The sequence below is a fragment of the Zalophus californianus genome, chromosome 7 (genome assembly GCF_009762305.2).
Source record: "Zalophus californianus isolate mZalCal1 chromosome 7, mZalCal1.pri.v2, whole genome shotgun sequence".
Classification (NCBI taxonomy): Eukaryota; Metazoa; Chordata; class Mammalia; order Carnivora; family Otariidae; genus Zalophus; species Zalophus californianus.
Window position 1 is genome coordinate 124,378,545 of NC_045601.1, and position 26,600 is coordinate 124,405,144.

The 26,600-nt window shown below is 41.3% G+C and overlaps 1 protein-coding gene and 1 long non-coding RNA gene across 4 annotated transcripts in view; one reads left to right on the plus strand and one right to left on the minus strand.

The window, feature by feature from the left end:
- LOC113927065 overlaps positions 1 to 26,600 on the minus strand; it is a 52,216-nt gene that overhangs the window by 17,274 nt on the left and 8,342 nt on the right. Inside the window, exon 2 of the long non-coding RNA XR_003521495.1 lies at positions 10,554 to 10,602. This is a non-coding gene — a long non-coding RNA (uncharacterized LOC113927065). The remainder of the gene's footprint in view (positions 1 to 10,553; positions 10,603 to 26,600) is intronic.
- The window catches only part of CDYL (chromodomain Y like), a 228,625-nt gene continuing 227,728 nt past the window's right edge, over positions 25,704 to 26,600 (plus strand). For all 3 annotated transcript variants that reach the window (XM_027602646.2, XM_027602647.2, XM_027602648.2), the window contains exon 1: positions 25,704 to 25,837. The gene's annotated coding sequence lies outside the window, so the exon portion shown is untranslated. The remainder of the gene's footprint in view (positions 25,838 to 26,600) is intronic.

The window sequence follows — 26,600 nt, forward strand, 5'->3', positions numbered from 1 at the left end:
TCAGCTTCTTCACAGCCTAAGAGCCCAACAGCTCCACTGTTCCCCAAGCATCACATAAGCCAGAAGGGTCCCCACATCCAGCGTAAGGGTCATCTTGCATTGGGTAGCAGGAGGCCTGTGGCTAGCCATGCATATCCTTCAGTCACCTTTAAACAGCTGTTGGAGGCCTTCTGTCACTAAAGCTCCCTGGGTGGTCCCTTTAAAGTTCTTTGCAGGGGCACCTGGGTGGCTCAGTTGTTAAGCGTCTGCCTTTGGCTCAGGTCATGATCCCAGGGTCCTGGGATCGAGCCCCGCATCGGGCTCCCTGCTCGGCGGGGAGCCTGCTTCTCCCTCTCCCACTCCCCCTGCTTGTGTTCCCTCTCTCGCTGTGTCTCTCTGTCAAATAAATAAATAAAATCTTTTAAAAAAATTTGTTTTAAGTAAAAATAAAGTTCTTTTCCGTTTCTGCAGAATAAAATAGTAAGTTGTGTTGGTCTGGATCCTACAAAAAGCAGTGGCCAAGATGGAACTAAATAGAAAGAGGAAGGGGTCCAAGGAAGGTGTGGGGACTGTCTTCATGCCCCCACCACCCGCAGTCATTGAGGGGAGCAGCCCATGGGAGGTGTGGCCTCGGCACAAACCCAGCACAGGACTTGGTACCCCAGCTGGGGTCTTAGTCATGGATGCTCCCCCACTACCCAGAGCAGGGGGTCTGCAGAGCTCACTCTAGAAGCCACCATGAGGTAGATAACAGTTTCCAGTGTAGATAATGCCCTCTTGCAACTGTCCTATCAGTTCAGAAAGGCAGAGAATGACTAGGTTTTTCAGAAAGTGTAGAGGGCTCAGTCACCATGTAGGTAATGCCTTCGACATCAACATCCAGAGCAAGAACACAGGGTAGATGCCCAAACAGTGCTAAATAAATGTTCGCTGGTCGTCTGCAGCCCAGGGCCCACCTCCACACACGCCGCACCCCAGAATCACAGCAGTTGCAACAGTATCCTCAAGAAGAGGACATAGTTGTCTATTCCATACCTGGCCTCAGTGGATGGTGCCCAAGACCTAAGACCAGAACTTCCCAAAGAAGGGAAATGCAGAGCAAGAGTCCCCATCACCAAAGGGCAAAAATCAAAAGCTGACTTCATTTAGGTCACTAACTGTTGTAGCTTGGGAACCAGTGACCTTTGACAGAAGACTCTGAGATGTGGCCTCCAGTTGAGCCCTGAGCCAGCCTCCTCCGGTGGGACGTGTGTGGAGCCAGCTTTGGTCCTCACTACCCCACAACCACGTGCACACGAGCCAACTCCTTCCTCCCCGTGGACCTGTGGCTCCAGCAGGGCCCAGGCTGGGCGGCACCAAGAGAGGCAGTGAGCATGCAAAATTTCAGGAGGCATTGCTGTCAGAGTGGTGTGACTGCAGGGCGGCAGCGGGGAATGAGGACCCCTCAAACACTCCGCCCGGGAGGCCTCTCTTGCCTCCCCTGGCGCAGCAGTCAAGCTGGTGTACTGGCAGCCCCTGGAGTGCCTCCTTCCGGTCCACCCCACTGGACTGAAGCCCAGCCACCCTTCAGGGCTATCCAAGTCACCCTTCTCCACTGGCCCTTCCCTCAGCACCCACCAACTCCCGTGCCCACTCCTCCAAGGTTCCACCCGCCATCGGTTCACAGAACTTTTCCCATGGTACCTTTGCATTGTCCCTTTTCGTGTGGACACCCCCTCTCTCCCCACTGCCAGTCTGCAAACACCTTACAGACAGAGCCTGTCTTCCCAGCTCTGCTCCCCCTTCACACCCTCTGCAGCTCTGGCTGCCAAGCGATTGAGGAGGCTCCGCGTGCCTCTTTCTCCGCAACTCTGACAATTTGCCAACGGGGTTCTGGTGACCCCTGCGACCTAATCCCACCGTACTTACAGCTTGGTTCACAAGGGGGAGGATGCTATGGATTAATCACGAGAAAGCACATAGCAGAGTAGAAGTGAAGCACGTGGGGGCTTGCATCCGATCTGGCGGCATTGTCAAGAGAGAATCCCTCTGGGAAATCAGGTCTCATCTCTGAGGAGAGTCTTCTGCATCAAAGCCTTTTCACTTAAAAATGCTGCGCTACAGGAGAACTGTCATCTTGACTCACACCTGCAGCAATTGCTCTACACAAATTCCAAGGGACAAGGTAGCATCAAGGTCGACTCTCCCTTGTCTTGGAGGCCGTGTAAGGTCAAGCACGAGTTGACAAATGGTGTCCAAATCAAGAGGGAGGAAAATGCCCCCAGTGCTTTGGAAGCATTTATCCCATGAAATTCCACTGGGACTTTGCACATTCTCCAGCACATCAGAAAATGGAACTCTAGCAGATTCTGTCAGTTCTATCAATTGCAAGAAGGGGAGCAGAATTGGTTCTTTATTGGTGTGCAGCAAATTGGCTGCAGGTCACTGGGGCTCTGTGATCACTTCTCAAAGAGGTGTGCAGGCTCCCCTCTGGATTTCCTTGCAGTTTTTTTTGTTTTGTTTTGTTTTCTTTCGTTTTGTTTTTGTTTTTTACTGTGACAAAATACACATAAAACTTTACCATTTTAAAATGTACACAGTTCGTTGGCATAAGATGCATTCTCAGTGTTAATGCAACCATGACCACCATCCATCTTCCCAAACTGAAACGCTATACCCATTAAACAAGTCCCCGTTCTCCCTGATGCAGCCCCAGGCAACCCCCATTCTGCTTTCTGTCTCTATGAATTTGGCTACCCTAGGAGCCTCATCTAAGTGGAATCATCCTGTATTTATCCTTTTGTGGCTGGCTTACTTCACTGAGCATAATGTCCTCAAGGTTCACCCATGCTGCAGCCTGTGTCAGGATCCCTTCCTTTTCCAGGCTGGATTGTATTCCAGTGTATGTACAGATTCCTTGTGTTTTGCATATGTCCCTAAAGTCAAGGATCTCGAGATATCTTCTGCATGAGAATCCCAAGGGGAGCTTGTGAGAAAGGCAGGTCTCCTGGTCCCACCTGCAGAGATGCTCCTGCAGCGAGTTGGCGCTGGAGGCTCGATGCTGCTGGTGCATCAAGCGCATTGAGGACATTAAGAAGCACTGCTGGGCAGACGGAAGGATGAGGGGGCTGAGCAGAGAGTAGCCGGGGTGCCCGGCCAGGGCAGGGACCAGCAAGGGAAGCCAAGCTGCTGAAGGGTAAGATGCAGCAGACACGACCAGGCAGCTTGAAGGAGTTACACCGGGACCCCTCCTCCAGCCCTCAGCCAGCAGCCTGGGACACGATGGCACGTGCCCCTCCGCCCACACTACCAGTGGGTCATGACCTATCGTGTGCATCACGGGCTCCGGCTTTGAGTCCCGACTCTGCTTCTCACGAGCCGCTCGACCCTGGGCAAGTTACTCTACCTCTCTGGGTCTTATTTTCTTCATTTCTAAAGTGGGGTTAAAAGCATAGTACTCACCTTACGCTACAGCGTTGCCGTGAGGATAAAATGAGCTGATCGTTTACAATGCTTAGTGTGGATCTGAATGCACAATAAGTGCTCGTGAACAGTAGCTTTCCTCCTGCTAATGTTTTCATCTCTTCCACTTATCTACGGCTGCATAACAAACTACCCAAAATGTAGTGGCTTAAAACAATAAAGGCATTTATGTTGCTCCCAAATCCGACATCTGGACAGGTCTCGGCAAGGACAGCTCCTCTCCAGTCCATTAGACATCAGCTAGCGAGGCTGGAAGGCTGCTGGCTGAAAACACCTGGAAGCTGGGGCCTCACCTGTCAGGTGTTGCTGGTTGTCTGCCGGGGCCTTGGCCAGGGCCATGACTGGAGCACCCACGTGGTGCTTTCCGTGCTGCCTAGAAACGGGAGCAAGCATCCCCAGAAAGAGAGAGCCAGAGACAGAGAGCCAGAGGCAAAAAAAAAAAAAAAAAAAGACAGAGAACCAGAGACGGAGAGACAGAGACAGAACCAGAGACAGAAAGCCAGAAATGGAAAGCCAGAGACAGAGAGCCAGACACAGAAAGACAGAGACAGAGAGACAGAGACAGAGAGCGAGGCAGAGACTGTATAGCCTTTGAAAGCAGCTTTCCGAAGTCATCCAGTGCCATTTCTGCCACATTCTCTCTCTCTGCAGTGAGTCACCTGAGCCGGCCCATATTCAAAGAGTGGGGAATTAGAGCCCACCTTTCAATGGAGAAATGCCAAAGAATGTGTGGAAATGCTCCAAAACCACCACATTACCTGACACCCGCAGGGTGGGCCAGTTTCTTCTGATCTTGTTTCCCAGCTTCATGGGGTAATGAGATCCAAACCCTTGCATTTACTGTGCCTTATCTACAATGCTTCATCAGCCCTTCACAGCCTGGTCCAGCACCCCTGAGGCCATGTGACTGTTGGGCAACCCCTGGCCCCATCATGATCAGACACACAGGGGCAAAGTTGGCATGGAAAATCACATCAGAAGAGCAAGCGTGTGGGAAGGGAGAAGACAGGAATGGAAGACAGGTAATGTCACAAGCTCAGTCCCTCCAACACTTTCTGCACTATGCAACCAGCAGCACTCTCGTGCAAAAATGTGCCACGAGTAGGGTTGTGAGAGTCCAGCCCAGCTCAGCTGCCTCGGTGCCCTGTCTGCAATTCACCTTAGCAGGTGGGGTCTAAAGCTCAGAGGTGGGTACCACCCCAGGGTGACAGACACAGAGAGGGGTATCCACAGCGGTGGGGAGTCATGGGTTCCCTGGGGACGGAAGGGCCTGAGCAGACGGCCTCCTGGCCACCCCAGGCAAAGGAGGGAATTCCAGACTTCTGGCCTGCGGCGCTATGGTGGTCGGGCTTCTGAGCTGTGCCCAAGAGCCCAGGGAATCCAGGACTGTGTGACAGTAACCGAGGAACCCCATGGCCCACCCGGGCAGCACTTGTTTCTGCAAGTCTAGTCAAAATGCTAATGTGAAGCCTGGTGCCTCTGCTTCCTTACCTTGGGTCCGGAGACCAAACCTTTAGGAGGGGTTCTTCAGTTCTTCAGGAAACAGGAATCCCGCCTGAGCTCAGAAGGAAGCAGATCTTGGAAGTGGGCCTCTCCCATTAACACGGTCATCCCCAGCCACAGGGAATTTTGCTCCCTAAAGGACATTTGTCAACAGCTGGAGACATTCTGATCGTCACAGGTAGGAAGGGGGTGCTTCTAACATCTAGTGGGTAGAGGCCAAGGATGCTGCTAAAACCCTACAATGCTGGCGCTAGCCCCACAACAAAGGGTTACTGGGCCCAAAATGTCAGTAGTGCTGAGGGCTAGACACCCCACATTAATTTAAACTCCCCCTCCCAGGTAACCTGCAGCTCCCAAGGCTGAAGAAAAACCAGGTCCAGCTTACAGACCTGGGAGCCTCTTTTCTTTTTCCTGCCTGAAGACCCCACTCCAGAGGTGAGGCAGCTTTTAAGACCATTCAAAGGTCATAACATGATGTGGCCTACCTACCCTGTCCTTGCAGGGGATGCCCTGTCAGTGATTCTTCCTACAACAAGGACAGCCTGATTTTCCATCCTGCTTATACCTTGAAGCAGTTGCCATCTTCTTCACAGAAGGAAAAACGGTCCCAAAGTGAGGCCTCCTTCAGGTAAGACCACCATGACACATTCACTGAGTGCCAGCTACATGGGAAGCACTTAGCACCCCCTAAGTTTATGCCTCCCCTGTCCCCACAGGTCTCATCCATAGTCCGGACCACCATTGTGACCCTGAATCATCCAAGAATGTTTCAGTTAGGGTCAGTGGGATCTATTTATTTTGACCAAAAAGGGTGCTATTCTTTAGAAAGATTTGCACCAAAGGGTTGAAACTTGAGCAGACAACTCAAGCAGCATAGTCTATTAATTAGTCAGGGTTCTCCCGAGAAAAAGAATCAATAAGATGTGTATAGAGAGAGGGAAAAAGGTTTTCTGTTTGTTTGGTTGGTTGGGTTTTTTTTTAAGGAATTGGCTCACACGATTGTGGAGGCTGACAAGTCCGAAATCTGCAGGGCAGGTGGGCAGGCTGGAGACCCAAGGAGGAGTTGATGCTGCAGCCATCTGGAGGCTGAATTCCCTCTTCCTCAGGAGACTTCAGTCTTTTTTCTTCAGGCCTTCAACTGATTGGATAAGGCCCACTCACATCAGGGAGGATAATCTGCTTTACTCAAAGTCTAGCGACTAAAATCTTAATCCCATCAAAAAAATACCTTCACAACAACATCTAGACTGGTGTATGACCAAACAACTAAATAGTCTGGCCGAGTTGACACATAATTAACCGCCACAGCTACTTACATAGAAAATTCATTGTCATTAAAATAGATTATTTTAAAGCACTTAGTTGTAAGTACTGAGCAAAAGAGTATACATTCTTTAGGATCTTGGTTGACATTCTTTCTATATAAACTCCTTAAATGACCCTCTGCAGCACTAAGCTCTTTAAGTTAACTAAAAAAGGTAGCTTATAAACCTGACAGGATAATCTTGGATAATAATAATGGTTTTTTAAAAGCGTATACAGACCTAGAGAGACAAATATGAAGAATCCTCCCGTAGCCAATTTCAACCACCGTCAATGTTCTACCTTACCTGTTTTATATGCCTGCTCTTCACAAACATACATAGATACTTTCTTCTGCAGCTTGAAGCAAATCTCAGCCATCATGTTGTTTTCCTCATAAATATTTCAATATGTATCTTTAACAGATAAGACTTTCAAAATGTAGCCATAACACCACTGCCCCACCCAACAAAATCAACAGCATCTAATAACAGATTTCATGTTAACTTTTCCCCAATTGTCTGAAAAATATCTTTTTCCAGTTGGTGGTGGGATACTCTGAAGGGAATTGACCTTCTAGAGAATCAAAGTAGAGAAACAAAAGAGTTTTTGCCTTTGGACTTCTCAGCTGAAATATTCCTTCCTCCCTACCTCCACCCCACCCACCATTCTCTAAGCAGAGCCAAAGGTCAAGGGGACACTTTCAGAGTGTGGTGAGGAAGTGGGGGGGTGTAGTGCGGACTTCTCCTCCTGGAGATCCTACCTCCTTGGACAAATAGCCCTTTCTCTGTCCCCATTCTATGAGGAGCCAAGAGATCAGAGGGCACACCTTGACTGCCAGCAAGACCCACTGCAGAACCTCAGTGACTCTGTATGGGCCACGAAAGTTCAAGGATCTTCGGACATACTTAGAATGGGCTGTCTCCAGAACTTAGGTCTTGCGGGGGTGAGGAAAAGAGGCACACTCGATTATTTACAGGTACAAATACATAACTATCTTACTCTGAAACCCTTTGAAGGCTCTGGATGTGCAAAATCATTCATGTACATATTTTTGAGCGAAATTTATGGAGTGACACCCAGAGAGGTTGGGACCTTTGTGGGACAAGCCAAGGCTGAATGTAACACAACCTGTCAGTCTCCCTTCCTAGAGTTCTGTGCACTCAATATTAGGATCTGTGTCCAAGCTACAGGTTCTAACAGAAATAACACTATGTGTTAATTACAGTTTTTTTTTTAAAAAGTAATTTTGTTTCAATCCTATTAGCTCTGCAGATAAAAATAGTTTTTCATACTTTTATTAAACTTAGTTTCCCTTGTGTTTGCTTCCCCAGGTATAAAAATTAACTCATCTGCTTATAGACATTTTAGGAATCCCTCCCCATTTTTATAAAATAAGTTTTGGATTCCAGAAGGATGATTTTTCAGGCAGTATCACTGGTTTTAAAATCAAAGCCTCTGGAATCGGATCCCAACACTTATATTCTTAATAGCTATCAGACTGGGGCGCCTGGGTGGCTCAGTTGGTTAAGCGACTGCCTTCAGCTTGGGTCATGATCCTGGAGTCTCAGGATCGAGTCCCGCATCAGGCTCCCTGCTCAGCAGGGAGTCTGCTTCTCCCTCTGACCCTCCTCCCTCTCATGCTATCATTCTCTCTCTCTCAATAAAAAAAAAAAATAGCTATCAGACCTCAGACAAACTTATTAGCCTCTTTGATGTCATTTCCCCACCTACAAACAGAGGACAACAATATCTCTGTCACAGGGCTATAATGAAGGGGTAACAAGATATCACATTCCCATTCAACAAACACTTATGGAGTGCCAGGCACTGTCCTAGGTGTCAAAGATACAGCTGTAAACACGTCCTACAAGGTTCTTGCTCTCAGAGCTTTCATTCTGTTTAGGAAAGCCAAGAATAAGAGAAAAGGAAATATCAGATAGGAATAAGTTCTACTCTGAGAATTTGGTAAAACACTTTGCATTAGAGAGGGTCTAGGTGACTCCAGGGAGGCTTTTTCAAGGAGGTAGCCATTAAGCAGAGACCTGTCATGTGAAGATCTTGGGGAAAAAGCATTTTAGGCAGAGGGAAGAGCAAGCTCCAATGCCCAAGGGCAGGAACAAGTTTAGTGTGTTTGAGAGGCAGAAAATGAAGGTGGGAAATATACAAAACATCCACCGTGAGGCAGATGGGGGCTGAGCATGAGTCTTGTAGGCTTTGGAAGGGGTTTGGATTCATTGTCATTGACGCCCAATGCATTAGTAGGTATATGCTGCTCGCAATGATCACTGTGTCCACTTTGCAGAGAAATGACTGGAAAGCGGTAGGAAGAGGAGCAGTGGGGCTGGGCAGAGACTGTTAGAATAACCCAGCTGAGACAAGACAGTGGCTTAGAGGAGGATGTGAGCTGTGCCATCGGGGAGAAGTGGTCAGATTTGGAAGACACTTTCAAAATAAATCTGCCAAGACAGGTGGATAATAAGGAGCAATAGAAAGAGATGCATCAGGAATGATTTCTGTGTTTGAGGTCCTGGAGAGTGTGTAAGATGGTGGTGCCTTTTACTGAGACAGAAAAGACTCAGGAGAAACTGTCATGAGGAAGTAGAAAAGCAAGAGTTCTGTTATGGCCACATAAGTCTGAGATGCTTAATAAAGAGCTAAGTGAGCATGTCAAGCTAGCAGGTGGGCTTAGGCATCTAGAGAAATCAAACTATTGGGAGTCTTCAGTATATAGATGGTACTGAAAGCCAAGGTTGCAAATGAGATCATTAGGGAGAAAATAGGAGTAAGCATCAACAGTGGGGCTGGGAGAGGGATCCAGAGCTGAGTCTTAGAATATTCCAAAATCTAGAGTGGAATATACTGGGAAGGAGGAGCTGATAAAGTGGCAGGAACTCTAGAAGAATGGAATGGAAGGAAAGCTCAGAGAAATGTTTCCAAAAGGAAGGAGTGGTCAACCTTGCCAAATATTGCTGAAAGACACAGCAAAAAGGGATGGCAATGGACCATGGGACTTGGCAAGACACAGGTCTTTGTTACCTTTGGTAACAATGGTTTCAGTGGCACCGTAGGGTGGAAGGCCTGCCTGAGAGGATTCAGGAGAGAAGGAAAGGTGGAAAAGTGGAATAGACAATATGGTGTCATTCTTCTGGGAAAGAGAGCAGAAAAATAAATCAGTAAGTAGAGAGGCACGGAGATGACAGAAGAGTCAAGGACATTTTGGCGGTCCCTTGGGAAGAATGCAGTAGAGAGGGAGAAATTGGCTGGATAGAAAGGTGGTCTTTGTAAAAGTTTTCATTTTGTTAATAATCCGTGTAAATATGCATTTATTTATACTGTTTATTTCACCTAAGGATTCTTCAGCTTAGAGTCTATTTCTCCGGTACTACTATAATACCAGAGATATATTTAAAAGTTACACTTTTTAATAAGACGACTCTCTAATCCTCCATTTGTGAGAAAATGTCCCCAAAGGACTGGCTTAATTGGATATATGAGATCCTTAGACATGCAAATGCTCACAGCCTTAAAATTATTCATTTCCACTATTCTCTACTACACCAGATAAAACACATGGTCACTCCCATTTTCGACCTCAGCTCCTGACAAGCTGAATTACTCACAATTCCCCAAAGTCCACATTGTTCCAGACTGCTGCACCTGGGACCCTCACCGCCCCCATGTGTCTACCCCAGGAACACCCCCCCGTCACGTTCTCTGGAAAGCGTCCCTCCCTTGGGTCTGCACTAACCTCTGTAGATCCCTTCTCCTTGTTTTCTTTTCATAAAGGGAATGTGGGACCCAAGAGAGCATTATGAACCAAGGATTATGAGGAAGCCAACTCTGAAACTGAAGTTCGTTTAACAAAAACAGTAATGATTTCACAAAAAACATGTGGATGCTTGTGGAAACTACAAGCAAAACAGAAAAGAAAAAAGAAGAAATCAACATTCAACTATGATCACACCCCCAGAAACAACTACCGTTACCATTTGCTCAATGTCCTCCAGACTCTGTAATCCCGCATTTTCCTGCATAGCAATGAGCTGTCCTAAGACAGCAGAATTACTCCTAGATAACTCTGTCTTTGGCTTACTGCAGTGACTACCACAGGGGGCTTGCTTAATTTTCTCTTGTATTCTCAGTGCCTAGCACAAACACCGGCACTGTAGCAGGTCCGTATAGGTTTGTGAAGTTAATGAATAAAAGCATATCTGGCCGCAAAACAGCAACATCAAGAATAACGCAGTTACCTGACATCGCTGGCTGATGAAGAAATAGAGACTCAGGAAGAAAAAGGAACTCACCTATTCTGAAGGGGGAGGATGGAGTACTGGATGGTTTGTGTTCTTTGTTCTAAAACAGATCCAAAGAGAAGTGACATTTCAAATCAATGTGACAATATATATTTTTTCAGTTTTTATTTAAATTCCAGTGAGTTAACATACAGTGCGATATTATTTTCATGTGTACAATATTGTGATTCAACATTTCCATACATCACCCAGTGCTTATCATGACAAGTGCACTCCTTAATCCCCATCACCTATTTCACCCATTCCCCCCACCTACGGCCCCTCTGGTAACCACCAGTTTGTTCTCTAGAGTAAAGAGACTGTTTCTTGGTTTGCCTCTCCTCTCTTTTTTTCTTTGCTCATTTGTTGTGTTTCTTAAATTCCATATGTGAGTGAAATCATTTGGTATTTGTCTCTTTCTGACTTATTTCACTTAGCATAATACTCTCCAGGTCCATCCACATCACTGCAAATGGCAAGATTTTATTCTTTTTTATGGCTGAGTAATATTCCATTGTGTGTGTGTGTGTGTGTGTGTGTGTGTGTGTGTGTGTGTGTGTGTGTGTGTATCACATCTTCTTTATCCATTCATCAATCAAGGGACACTTTTGGCTGTTTCCATGATTTGGCTATTGTAGAAAATGCTGCTATAAACATTGGGGTGCATGTATCCCTTTGAATTAGTATTTTTGTATACTTTGAGTAAATGCCTAGTAGTGCAATTACTTGATCATAGGGTAGTTCTATTTCTAACTTTTTGAAGAACCTCCATATTGTTTTCCACAGTGGCTGCATCAGTTTGCATTCCCACCAACAGTGCAAGAGGATTCTCCTTTCTCCACATCCTTACCAACACCTATTGTTTCTTGTGTTGTTGATTTTAGCCATTCTGACAGGTGTTAGGTGATATCTCATTGTACTTTTGACTTGTATTACCCTGGTCATCAGTGATGTTGAGCATCTTTTCATGTGGCTATCGGCCGTCTGTATGTCTTCTTTGGAAAATGTCTATTCATGTCTTCTGTCCAGTTTTTAATTGAATTAATCATTTTTTTGGATGTTGAATTTTGTAAGTTCTTTATATATTTTGATACTAACCCTTTATCAGATATGTCATTTGCAATTATCTTCTCCCATTCCATAGGTTGCCTTTTATTTTTGTTGATTGTTTCCTTAACTATACAGAAGCTTTTACTTTGATGAAGTCCCAACAGTTCATTTTTGGTTTTGTTTCCCTTGTCTAAGGAGACATATCTTAAGATAGAAGTTGCTGCGATCAGCATCAAAGAGGTACTGCCCATGTGCTTGTGTTCTCCTCTAGGATTTTGATGATTTCAGGTTTCATATTTAGGTCTTTAATCCATTTTGAATTCATTTTTTGTGTACAATGTAAGAAAGTGGTTCAGTTTTATTCTATTGCATTTTGCTGTCCAGTTTTCCCAACACCATTTGTTGAAGAGATTGTCCTTTTCCCATTGGATATTCTTTCCTGCTTTGTCAAAGATTAATTGACCATATAGTTTTGGGTTCATATCTGGGCTTTCTATTCTGTTTCACTGATCTATGTGTCTATTTTTGTGCCAGTACCATAGTGTTTTGATCACTACAGCTTTGTAATATAACTTGAAGTCTGGAATTGTGATGCTTCCAGCTTTGCAAATCAATGTGACAATATATTTTAAATAAATATTGCTGAGAAAATTGGTAAATAATATAAGAAGAAACTAAAGTTGGAGCCTTATTTAATGCCTTATAGAACCATATAAGAACTAGAAGACCATGTAGGTAAGCACAGAATAACAAAAATATAGGTATAAAAGGAAGCATCAATTGCTTGACAGCACAAAATGAAAAAGACCTTTAGAAAATTGAAAGACAAATGGAAAATTATTTGAGTACTGAATCAATAGCCTTGATAGTTCCTGTGAATCAATAAGATAAAAACACAAATTGGTAATAGGCAAAGGAAATGAAAAATGTAATTCATAAAAAAAAGAAATACAAATTGACAATTTATATCAGATTTTATAAGACTATATATATTACAAGACCTAAAGTCACTAGGATTTAAGAAAGGCAAATTTTAAAAAGACCCCCTTTTTTTGTCTACAGGGTTGGCAAAAACATAAAAAGAATACTAATCATTTTGATGACAATATTTTTTTAAAAATAGGTGTTCTATGCTGATGGTTGAATTGTACATAAGAATAACTCTTCTATGGGTCAAACTGGCAGTATGTGTCAAAAGTCCTTAATGTCTGAATGCTAGTTTACTCATTCCAAAATGCTAGTTTACTCATCATTTCCAAAATTAAGAATTTGTCACAAATATTTATTTTTTTATTTTAGTTCAATTGATTAACATATAATGTATTATTTGTTTCAGAAGTAAAGGTCTGTGGTTTGTTAGTCTTATATAATACCCAGTGCTCATTACAACACATACCCTCCCCAATGTCCATCACTCAGTTACCCCATCCCTCCACCCCCTCCCCTCTAGCAACCCTCAGTGAAATATTTAGACTTATGTGCAAAGATGTTAACTGTGGTAATCTCTGCTGATGAGATTATGGGTTATGTCTTTCCCTTTGTTCTTTTCATTGTTTTCCAAATGTTCTGAATTGAACTTACATCTCATAAGAAGAGTTAAAAAATAAATGACGACTTTCAGTTAAAGATGGCAGATTGAACGTTAATGTTTACCTCCATTTCCTCCCTAAACCAAAAAAAGTAACAATAAGGGGATTTTTAAGGCATAGAACCAAAAGGATAGAAAAAATAGGGGATGGGGGGGGGTGGTGGTGGTTTAGCTAACCTGAGCCAACAGTAAGGAAAGCAAAGGGGCAGCCTGATTCATCATACACCTTCAAAGGGCTCAGGAGTTGGCAGAACCAGTTTTCTTTAAAAGCAGAGAAAAAGACAGGACTAACAACTGAAGGTTTGGTTGAGAGTTTGTTTGAAAAGCATTTAGACCCCACCAGCTTTTCTTCCCAACTCCACAAAGGGAAAAGACCTATAGGTCTTTTCTCACTAGTGAGGTATAACTGAACATCTCTGGACTAAAGAGCATGAGGCAGAAGTGAGGGCAGGGAAACTATGGAAGAAAACAACTAAACAAAAATGTACACATTTAATAACTGGGACCCTAGCCTTCTTTCTTTCCTTTTTTTTCTTAAGATTTTATTTATTTGTTTTAAAGAGAGAGAGCACGTGCATGCATGCTTGAGTGAGGGAAGGGGCAGAGGGAGGGAGGGAGAGAGAACCCCAAGCAGACTCTACACTGAGCCCAGAGCCCAATGTGGGGCTCGATCTCATGACCCTGAGATCATGACCTGAACCGAAACCAGGAGTGTGACGTCCAACAGACTAAGCCACTCAGGTATCCCCTTCCTTCTCTTTTTGACTCTGGGAAGACTGGCAGCCAGGCTTACAATCTCATTGCAGAAGATTCAAAATTCTTCTCTTGAGAATCCAATCAGCCCAAAAGAAAATAATCATCAGAGAGTTTCCTAATGAAATAGCCAAGCCAAATCACCTTACAATAAGACCCACTGTCAGTAAAGCCTTGGGCCCACCACCACCACCATCACCATCCCAGAGAGAGCACTTCAAACAGATTTTTGGTGCACACTCTTAAACTATGAGCAGAGTGGCAAGGATCCCCAAATGTTTGAAGAAAATATTTATCCTGTTCCATTGATTCTAAAATGCAAATGTTTGACATCTCTGAATGCACATTTCTAAAGTCCAGATAGAGTTACAAATTGATGGTATTGTAAAAATAATAGCCAGGAGGCAATCATAATACAACTGTACCAAATAATTTCAAGGACACCTTCTCATAATGTCAAAAATGCATGAGCATGAAGGGTCTTAGAGGCAATAAAATATGTTGATCTGAAAAGCCAGAGACCAAAACAAACTAAGAAAAGCAAGTAAGAAGAGAAAACATCTCCCCAAATCATCATTAATATCTTAGAGAGAGAGTGGAAAACAGTATTCTGGTTTGTTTAAAAAAAAAAAACTATGAAAGAACATTCAAATAATTCTTGGAAATTAAAATAAGATAGCTTAAAATAGAAATTAGGATGAGAAAAATTCCCAGAAAGAAGAGCAAAAGAGAAAGAAATAGAGAGGAAGAAAATTAGAAAACTGTCCAGGATTTAAAAAAAAAAAAAAAAAAAGGAAACAGAGAAGTCACCAGCAAAGTGACCTTTCTCCCAGTGATCAATCTCCCAGAACTGAAAGATGGAGTTTCTAGATTAAAAGGGACCCACCAAGTCTCCAAGGAGGAAGCAAAATAGATCCACAACAAAACACATCATTGTGATATTTCAGAACACTAGGAACAGAGAATAGACCCTACAAAGTTTAAAGGAGAAGAAAAAAAAAAACTCACAGGTGTCATGTAACAAGCCAGAAAATAATGAAGCAAAGCCTCCAAATTTCTAAAGTAAAATGTTTTGAAACTTAGAGCTTTATACTCAGCCATCAACTAAATGAGATGGTAAAATAAAGACTTTTTCAGACTTGCAAGGAAAGAGGTGAAAGAATTAATCAAGATAATAGATGAACTCAGATATATACTGGTATACAGAACAACCAGTCCAGTTTGGAGGTAATCAGAAGATCCAGAAGAGATTCCTTTGAGAAGCTGAAATTGAATATATCAGAAGAGTTGACATCAAATTAGTGACAAGTATATAGAAAACTAAGCAAATGGGGGTACCTGGGTGGCTCAATTGGTTAAGCGTCTGCCTTTGGCTCAGGTCATGTTCCCAGGGTCCTGGGATTGAGCCCCACATTGGGCTCCCTACTCAGTGGGGGTCTGCTTGTCCCTCTCCCTCTGTGTTCTCTCTCTCTCTCTCTCTCTCTCTCTCCCTCTCTCAAGTAAATAAATAAAATCTTTTTCTAAAAAAGCCCTTTTAAAAAAAGAAAAGAAAAGAAAAATAAAACTAAGCAAATAAAACAAGATGGCAATTATTAACTCTCAGGAAAACAAAAAGATATAACAGAAAGAAATAATTGTATATTGCATGATTCAGCATCCATTGTCATAATAAACTCTGAATAATGAGCTAACCAAAATTATAATTTAATTATATTGGAAGAATGGAGAGGGTGAATTGTGTGCTAGGAAATAGGTGGGTAATAGAGAATAAAGTCCTTGTATTCCATGTGTGAGGTAAATACTTAATTTCCAATTTTTTTAAATAACAAAGAAATAGGTTACTTACAAATTTAGAAATGAATGTGAAAAGAATCAGGTGTCATTGAAAGTGGATGCTTCTGGAGAGTGGGACAGAGAACTGCTGTATCTTATAATCACCCATGTAGAATTAGTTCTATATTTGCATCCTTATGCATCTATATCTTTAATAAAAATAAAAGCTAAATTAGAAAAAAAAAGAAAAAGGAATGGATGAACATGGGCTTTGGAATTAGAAGTGGGTTTGACTACCACATATGTTTGTCATTAGCTGTGTGACCATGGCTAGTCACTGTCTAAGTCTCAATTGCCTCATTTGTAAAACAGAAATTTAAATAATCTATCACCTAGGACTGTTGATGGGATTAACTGAAATCATACCTTTAAAATTGCAGGCACATATTAGTCACTTTGATAGTTCTTACACACCCCTCCACCAGTTGGATCTGATCACTACCTTCAACGAGTTTGGAATTTGAGAAAAGAAAATGGGTATGTTAGATACTTTGGAAATAAACCCATGGTTTTGTTTTTAGGTTTTAAAGGAAAGTTTATCGATTCATGGTTTAATTTCTGGATTTTAAATATTGAGTGCACCCAAAAGCATATCATAGCTTCGATAACTTCATCCATTTCCTGTTAATTCCCTACCACCTGCTCTAGCCTCACTTTTCCCTGGCTTCAGCAGCAGCAGTCTAAAAGAGGCCCCAGTGCCCACACATACCCCATTTAACAAAGTGAATTTTAAGAGCCTTTGTGGCTATAAATAATCAGGAACTACATGGAGGTAAATAGAGATTTTGAAAAATATTTGTTCCTCACTGGAGGTGATTTCTGATCTAATCGTAAGAATAAAAGGGAAATGTTCAGAAAAGGGGAGGGCTTTGGAAGAAATATGGACAGTTCTAAAAAGTGTTTTGGATTAGGAACAAATATTAAAGGAATTTTTAATTCCAAGCTACCAGTAGAAAGTGATAAGTCCACTACTACAGTAACTTATGCAGTTATGAGGTCCAGACCCTGGCAGACACTCCATCTGAGTTTCCCCTTTGCCACTCTCCTACTGTTAAGTAACCAATGATCTTCACTTGCCAAGTGTGATGCTCACTGCTCCATCCTAACTTTCTGAGACATTTCAGCAGCAGTTATCACAATGGGCCACTCTCTCCTTGGAACACTTTCTGTCCTGCCCTCATGACACTTGCTCCTGGTGGCCCTTCTTGACCATCACCCTGCTAATCATCCTCCTTGCTCAGACCCTGCAAGTCTCCTCATGGTTTCCTGATGGCATTCTTGCCTACCCTCTCCCCTCACTCTTCCCTCATCAGCTAGAGCTGATCATTAAAAACATAAATCAGATCACCTTCCTCTTAAAATGTTCCAATAATTTCCTGCTGCAGTTAAACCAAAGCCTTACACCAGGGCCTACCCAAAGGTGCTATATAATCTGACCCTTCCCCCATCAATCACCCCCACTGTTGTCACATTGCTGGTGTCAGGTCAACAGTCCCATTCTAAAAGAGGTCTTCCTGACCACTCACTCTACAGGATCCCCAACTCATCACTCACTTTCAGATTACCCCACTTTATTTCCTTCATGACACTTACTACAAACTAAAATTCCTGTTTATCCATTTATTTACTTGATAATTTTCACTTCCCCTATAGTGCAAGCCCCATGAGGATGGAGACCAGGTTTGTCTCGCTCAGTGTCTGGCTCAGAGTGAGAACTAATTAAAAATTATTTTAACCATTCAACTGATAATCAGAAGAAAAAATAACAGCCCAAGAAAGAAAGAATAAGACAAACAAAAACAAAATATCCTAGAGGAAACAGACAATAGAGGCGCCTGGGTGGCTCAGTCGTTAAGTGTCTGCCTTCGGCTCAGGTCATGATCTCAGGGTCCTGGGATGGAGTCCCGCATCAGGCTCCCTGCTCCGCAGGAAGACTTCTTCTCCCTCTCCCACTCCCCCTGCTTGTGTTCCTGCTCTTGCTCTCTCTCTGTCAAATAAATAAATAAAATCTTAAAAAAAAATGAAACAGACAATACAGGCAACAGAAGAGACCTTCAAAACTTCCTAATCAGTATCTAAGAGAAAAGTAATCGATTATGCACTTATATAGTTTATACAGAAGAAGAGAGAAGGAGAAAAAAAAACAGGATGCTCACCAAAAATATTGGGTAACATGAAAATATTCTTGAATTTTAAAAATTTAATTGACAAAATAACAGATTCAATAGAAGGGCTAGAAGAAAAACATTGATCTCTCATAGTATAAATTAAAATGCAGAGATTGGGGTACCTGGGTGGTATAGTTGGTTAAGCATCCAACTCTTGGTTTCGGCTCAGGTCGTCATCTCAGTGTCCTGAGATCGAGCCCCATGTCGGGCTCCATGCTCAGCACAGAGTCTGTTTGAAATTCTTTCTCCCTCTCCCTCTGCCCCTCCCCCTGTTGTTTTCTCTCTCTCTCTCTCAAGTAAATAAATCTTTTTTTTTAAATGCAGAGATTTAGGGAAAAACAGATTTAAAAGGTAAAGACTTAGGAGAATCAATTCAGAAAGTTTATTATTCACTTAATAGATGTTCAAGAAAAATAGAACAGAAAGCATGCAAGACAGAAAATTATTAAAATTTTTCCAGAGCAAAAGAAAGATACCAGTCTATAGACATCACTAAGTCATGAAAAGGATGACTTAAAACGCCACACACACGGGGGGCCTGGGTGGCTCAGTTGGTTAAAGCGACTGCCTTTGGCTCAGGTCATGATCCTGGCGTCCCAGGATCCAGTCCCGCATCCGGCTCCCTGCTCAGCAGGGAGTCTGCTTCTCCCTCTGACCCTCTTCCCTCTCGTGCTCTCTATCTCTCATTCTCTCTCTCAAATAAATAAATAAATAAAGTTCTTTAAAAAAAAAAACACACCACACACACACACACACACACACACACACACACACACACACACACACCCCTAAAGCCATCATCTTAAAATGCCAAATATAATAATATAATAATAAATAATCCACAGGACAGTGTTTTCCCTAAGGCCAGCTTTGGCAGAGGTTATCTTACTTATAGGATTTATACTGCATTTTTACATAAAGTATCCCATGTAATGCTCATGATAGTGCAACAACCCTTTAAGGTAGGGAGAATGTGTATTACTACTTCCACTTGACTGATGAGGAAACCGAGTCCCAGAGATTTAAGTTACCAGCCGAAGAGCCCTCAGCTACTAAGTGGTAAAGATGAAAGCTCAAACATGTTTCTGACCCCAAGGACTGGTCTGTCTTCCAAATTGGCTGCCTCTGGCATCTTTAAAAACCCATTGATCCAACCTTATACAAATCTTTAGAGGACAGAAAAAAAGAGGAACACTTCCCAGCCTGATTTTACGTGCTATTGCAAGCTTGGAATAAAAACTCAGTGAAGGACAGTATTGGAAAGGAAAATTGAAGACTGATCTCATTCACCATTGTGAATGAAAAAAATCCTGAACAAAATATTAGCACACTGAATCTAGCAATTGAAAAAATGAAAAAAATTCATGACCAAATTGAGCTTATTCCAGAAGTAAAAAGTTAGATCAACACTAGAACATATATTGATTAAATTTATATCATTAGTAGGAGAAAAAACCATGTTGTGATCTGAATTGATGTAGCATAAGCATTTGATAAAACTCAAAAGAGCATTCATAAGACAAAAAGCAAATAACAATAATGATAATCCTTTACAAACTAGAAAGAGAAAGAAATGTCCTTAATATGAAAAAGGATATCTTCAAATTAACAAAAGCAAACCTTGTTCTCATTTGTGAAATACTAACACATACTCTTTAAAATCAGGAATAATATAAGATTACACACCATCCTTACTTCTACTCAACACTGTATTAGAATCCTAACCTGTGCACTAAGGCAAGAATAAGGAAAAGAATACAGATTCAAAAAATAAGAAACCAGACTGTCATTATTTGCAGACATTATGTTCTATATAGAAAACTCCAAGTATCTATAGATTATTAGCATGAGTTACAGAGTTTAGTAAGTTTGCTAGGTATAAGATCAATATGAATCAACTGCATTTCTACATACCAGCAAAAAAAGAAGTTAGGAAATGAAGTTTTAAAAAATTCTTACAATAGCAACAATGAAATAAGGTACTAGGAAATAAGTCTAACAAAAGTTGTGCAAGACCTTTTGGAAAAAGATATAAAACTTGGATGAAAGACATTAAATAAGACCTAAATAAGCAGAATGACATAATGTTTCCATGGATAGGAATATTGAGTATCTCAAAGATCTCATTTCTCTCCAAGCTATTTTATGGATTCAATGAAATCCCAATAAAAATCCCACTAAGATGTTTTGTAGAATTTTATAATCTAATTCTAAAATATATAAAGAAGAGCCAGAAGCCAAGTACACCTGAGACAGGTGAATGTGTTCCACCAGAATCAAGATGTATTATAAAATTTCACTAATTAAGACTGTGTGTTTAATAATACAAGGATGAAAAACAGACCAATGGAACAAAGAGAGCCCAGAACCTAATCCACACTTAAAACACAATCTATGATAAATCTGGCATTGCAGATCAGAAGGGTTATCCTACAAATGGAAATGGATTCCTGCCTCACACCATACATAAAAACCAATCCCAGGGGGATCAGGAACTAAAACAGGAGAAGTAAAACTTGGAAACTTTTTAAAACAATACAAAAGACTATCCTAATGATCTTTGGATAGGGAAAGATTTTTAAACAAGCAATTGAAGCACACACCTTAAAGAAAAAAATTAATAAAATTGACAAATAAGGACTTCTGTTCAATACAATCACCATTTGAAAAATGAAAAGACAAGCTTCAATTGTATGATATGACAAACAAAGAATTTTTATCCGGAATATGTGAAGAATCCTAATGAATAAGAAACAAAAAGAACAGGAAATATAGAGAAGACATAAACAGGCATATCTGTGAAAAGGAAACATGAATGGCCAATACATATGAATGTATACACGAAGATGTGCTCAACCTCATAATGAACCGTGGAACTGCAAATTAAGATGACAATAAAATAGCTTTTCAAACACAAAAACCCAACAAAAGCCAAAACTGGCAAGAATGTAGAAGCACAAGGGTTCTCATGTGGGGCTGGCAGGAGCACACGCGGGCTCCATCAGAACAGAGAACAATTTGACGTTCTATGAACTAGTTTGCTCAACTCTTGTTCCAACCTCCTTCTAGTGGCCACCATACATTGCAAAGGGCAGAATCCTAAAATCTACATTTCCAAGACACCTCTATTGCTGGGATTCCAGATACGACTGAGGTTGGACATGACCCATGTGCTCAGTGAGACCTGAACAGAGTTCAGTGGGGGAAAGATGGGGCTTGGGGCATTTGTTTTGTTGGCAGGAATTATAATGGTGGTTTCTCAGTTTTAAAAAGGTGGTTTCAGAGCAGAGGCAGCTTGGTTTTGGAGCCAGCAGTTCTAACAGTGGCTTCCTGATTTAGCTGAAGTAGCTTCCTAATTGTACCTAAGGCGGTATGGCTTTGGAGCCAGAACTACATTGGCAGCTTTCGATTCAAAACATAGCTTCCTGTTGACGGGATAAGCTGTAGCTTTCTTGGTGGCCAAGTCTTTTGGTGTAGCTTACGAAATCATTCCAAAAAGCTCAGCCTACAATCTGTTCCTTCTACCCTCCTAACAATTCTGTAAATGATCAATAACCTATAGCAAACCCCTTTCTCTTTTAATGAGTCAGGGTGTATTGTGTTCTTTGTAATTGTACCTTGAACTGTACCTAGCAAAGTTGTACTTGCATAAACCATACATCTGTGCAATTATACTCCTAGATATACACCCTGGAGAAAATCATAGATACCCAGACCACAAATATGCATGAGGATATTTACTGCAGCATTGTTTCTAATAACAAGAAACTGGAAGCAATCTAATGTCCATCAAGAGTAAAATGAATAAATAAGTTGTGGTATAGTCATACAAGAGAATACTATACAGATATGAAAATAAATGACCTCTAGCTTCACTTATTGACATGGATAAGTTGCAAAATTAGCACTGAATGAAAATAACTCACAAAAAAATATATCCACTATGATTTCACTTATACAAGTTTGAAACTAAACAACATATTGTTTGGAGATACATAGGTATGTGATAGAACTGTAAAGAAAATCCAGGACGTGGTCAATAGAGAATTCAGGATAATCACTGTCTCTGGTGGGAAAAGGCAGGGGTGGTATTGGAAAGGGAAACACAGACTCTTCAGAGGTATTGGAAGTGTGTTGTTCTGAAACAATATGAAGTGCACAGCATCACTCATGAAGTGTTCTTGACAAACCTGTTTAATTTTAATCTAATCAAGCTTTTCATCTTTATAATTTCCAGATATAGAAATACAGAGAACAGAGGAACAAGCTAAACAGTACCACAAGGAAACCATCAGACAAACCCACAATGTGGGACCTTCTTAAGAGAAGTGGTCCAATCACTTCAGCACATCAATATATTTGGGAGAAGGGGGAGGAACGACGGTTCTAGAGAAAGTGGGATGTTCTTGGTTGGATCTTGTTTTGAACAAACCAGATATAACAAGACATTTGGGGAACAACTGAGGAAATTTAAATATAGTCTGGAAAATTGTTAGTTTAGTTAAATGCAATAGTGGTATAGTGGATATGTGGAAGAATGTCATTTTTAGAGAGGTATGCTGAAGTATTTAGAGGTGAAGCTTCTGCGTGGATGTAACTTAACTTTTAAATAGTCTTGAGAAATATTATATATGTGCATATACATATAAAATGTTTACATATAAAGCAAATATGGCCAAATATTAGGTATAGATTATATGCATGCTCGCTGTACTTTACTTTCTACTTTTCTGTATCATTTGAAATATTTTATAATAAAAAAAATTAAAAAGAAGGATAAGAATGCAAAAAAATAATGGAAGTGCTAAATAATACAATCAAAAATTTTTCAATTAAGCAAATATTTGACACATACATATACACAATATTTTTAATATGAGGATAAAATTGTCCTGGTCAGGTGGTTCTCAGTATAGATATATGTACTAAGCACAGAAAAAGAGAAAAAAGACCAAGTTACCAATAGATAGAAAATGACATCAGCTCCTGAACAGACCTATTTTCACATTCCTTTCACAAAAACATCTCACTCTGAATCCGTTGTTTCAAGCCTTTCTAGGTGGTTTGGGATCAACCCACCAGATTCTGAGTCTTCTGGAGACATTCCTCTTGCTGGTAAGCATACATCAAAAGAAATGGTAATTTGAAAGTACCTACTAAACTACTAAAAAGTTCAGAAGTAAATTCTTCATCTGAACCTCAATTACATGTAAGATTTAAAGGTTGAAAGATTTCTTTTTCAAGGTAATTCTTTTCCCTAAAAAAGGAGTTGAATCTCCCCTTTGAAGGACCTTAACTCTCAGAATCACCCACAATAATCCGCGTTTCTAGGTTTCACCCATCTTTGTTAGGTGATTAGATCCCTTTAAAACTAGTATTTTCTTTATAAGGCAGGAGGAAGATGGACAGGAGGCTTTCAGATTGAAATTCTCTTTGTAGAATCCCTGAAGGGAAAAGGGGACCTCTCACTTCCCATCAGTGCTCAGGCCAGCAAAAACAATTCTCCCCAGGATACATACCCCTAAAAAATTGCAAGGTAATCCTGAATTCCATAGTCCCTGGCCTCTGCTCACCCCTTATCCTTCTCAGTAACTGCAGTTAACAGTATCAGCCCCATCGACCACCCACTCCCTCCTTCTTGAAGCTCTTCCCTCCCTGGACCATGAGACTGCACTTGAGCATATGCTATCTCTCTGGCCACATCTTCCACCTCCTTTACTCACCCTGCTTCCTTCCTCCGGAGACCTAAGGCAGGCATTTCACAAAGACTCAATCTCCTCTTCCTTAAAAGGCTCACCCCCTTTTATGGTACATATACACCGTGGAATATAACTCAGCCATAAGAAATAATGAAATCTTGCCATTTGCCACAAACGTAAATGGAGCTGGAGAATATAATGCTACGTGAATGAAATAAGTCAGTCAGAGAAAGACAAATATCGTATGATTTCACTCATATGTGGAATTTAAGAAACAGAACAAACAAGCAAAGGAAAAAAAGAGAGAGAGACAAACCAAGAAACAGACTCTTAAGTGTAGAGGACAAACTGATGGGGGTGGGGGGATGCGGATTAAAGAGTACACTTCTGATGAGCACTGAGTAATGTACAGAATTGTTAAATCATTATAGTGTACACCTGAAAATAATATAACACCACAGGTTAATTATACTTCAGTTTTAAAAAGAAAAAGAAAATTGTATTTACTACTTTATTAACTGGAAGTTCCCACAACTTCTTCAGGACCACAGCCAGGCAGTGATGAAGTGTCCACTGGTCTGTAGACAAGTACAAAAAACACAGTGATATTGTATTGATTTAAAGGACTTTCTTGGGGCGCCTGGGTGGCTCAGCTGGTTAGGTGTCTGCCTTCGGCTCAGGTCATGATCTCAGGGTCCTGGGATCGAGTCCTGTGTTAGGCTCTCTGCTCAGTGAGAAGTCTGCTTCTCCCTCTTCTCCCTGCTCCTGCCCTCTCTCTCACTATCTCTGTCACTATCTCTGTCTCTGTCTCTCAAATAAATAAATAATATTTTTAAAAATTTTTTAAAAGACTTTCTTTAAAAATGGTAATTCTTTATTGCTTTTTGTTTGTTTCAAGATGCTCTTTCTTTTCTTTTATGATGTAACAATTGTAATAAATGGTAAGGTTGTTTTTTTTTTTATTTTATCACTCAGGAAAATGTAAACATGGCAGGACTATTACAATCTCCCCTTCATTTTTATCATGTTGTAAGTTAATTTTTATATGCACAATAATTCATATTGTTAAACAATTTAAAAATAAAGAAGGAAAAAGTGAATGGTCTCCCTGGCATCCCACCTACCTCTGCAGTATTTTTGTAGTTCCTTTATGCATAGAGATATATATTTTTCCCCTTCTCCCAACCTCTTTAGACAAAAGATATTATTTTACAGCTCTACCCCTTGTTCTTTTCACATGAACATGCTATCCTGGATTTTATTTTTTTCTATTGCCACATAGAAATATTTTTTGTTCTTTCTTAATAGAAGCATAGAATTCAAAGTAGGAATAAACTATTATTTATTTAATCAATCTTCTAAAAATAAAATCTCACCTCCCTTCACAGCTCTACCTATCTCCCCCGTAAAGATGACTCTCAAACTCACATCAGTCTAGACCTAATCTCATTCTTGAGTCGTGGACCCAAATTTTCATCTACCTGCTGGACACCTGCACCTAGCTGGCTCACAGGTGTTTTAAATTCCATCTGCTCAAAATTGAAAGACAATCCCCTGCAAACCTGTTCTTTTTCCACTCTTTTAATTCATTTCTTCATAAGAAAAATATATTGTGAATTATGATATATACATAGAGAGCTATCATAGTATTATCACTGGGTATCACCATTGACTTAGCTTAATGTCTCCATCCTCCTTCACTGTTCCTAGTGCTCATTTTATTGGTTCTCAACTCAGGAGGCTATTTATAAACACAAGTTCCAAGGCCCCATCCCCAGGTTTGGAAACCACTGCTCTGGATATAACATTTTCTAAATCAATCAGACCCAGGGAGTGCTGGTAGCACATTGGATAGTCCTTATAAAACTGCTTTTGCAGGACTATGTTTGTTGTGATGGTCTCAGTTTCTCGAAGGATGCTACAAGAAGCAGCCTAGTCAAAACTGCTCTTGTGCTCACTACAGCGGTGTGGTAAAAATGCTCATATTACATCACAGAGGGGGTCTTTTATGAGGCAGAGTCCCTGCCTGATGAGGAAACAACCAGAGAAGAGGCAGACTAGAGGCTCAGCAGAGGGAAACACATGTTGAATTTAGTGACCCACTTGTTCCTTGAGGAGAGCATCTATTTCTGCCTAAGAGCATTCCTGGAAGGCTATGGATTTCAAACAACATTCTGAACAGACTCATCTCAGGGGACAAAGCAGGTAGGGAAGGAAAGGAGGCAATGGGAGGAAGGGAGAGGAAATCAGCCCCATCCCTACTTCAACCAAAAGCTCCACTCACATGCTATACATATGGAGCTGCCATGTTTTTGAACAAAAGATTCCATCTGAACAAAAGGTTCTGTAACTTTAAAAGAGTTGTAAAAACTACTATTGTAGGGAAGCAGAAAGTGGCAAAGTAGATTGGGAACAGACTGCAGAAAGCCTTGAATCCTAAACCAAGGCACTGAGATTTTTCACTTCAGGCCAATGGGGAATCCCTGCAAAGTTCTATGGAAGGAATAGAATGGGGAGAGCAATGTTTTAAAAGAGACTAACTGCATTACAGTGTTCACAGTGGAGACCAGAACCGGGAGATAAAATGTAGGCACCAAAGGACAAGTATTTCGTAAGGGCCTGAACTGAAATTTTTTTAAAAAGAGAGAAAAATGAAAGAGACATTCCAAAAGGAGAAAATTTTGGACTCCAATTCATCATAGATTTGGAGAAAAAGGTACAAGTCCAAAATTACATCCAGATTTTAGATCAAATGACAATGTCGTTAACAGATACAAGTCATGTCTTAGACCACTTAGGCTGCTATAATAGAATACCATAGACTGGACAGCTTACACAACAGACATTTATCTCTCACAGTTCTGGAGGCTAGCAAGTCTAAGATCAAGGCACTGGCAGATTTGGTGTCTGGAGAGAGCTCACTTCCTGGATTACAGACAGCTGTCTCTTTGCTATGCCCTCACATGGT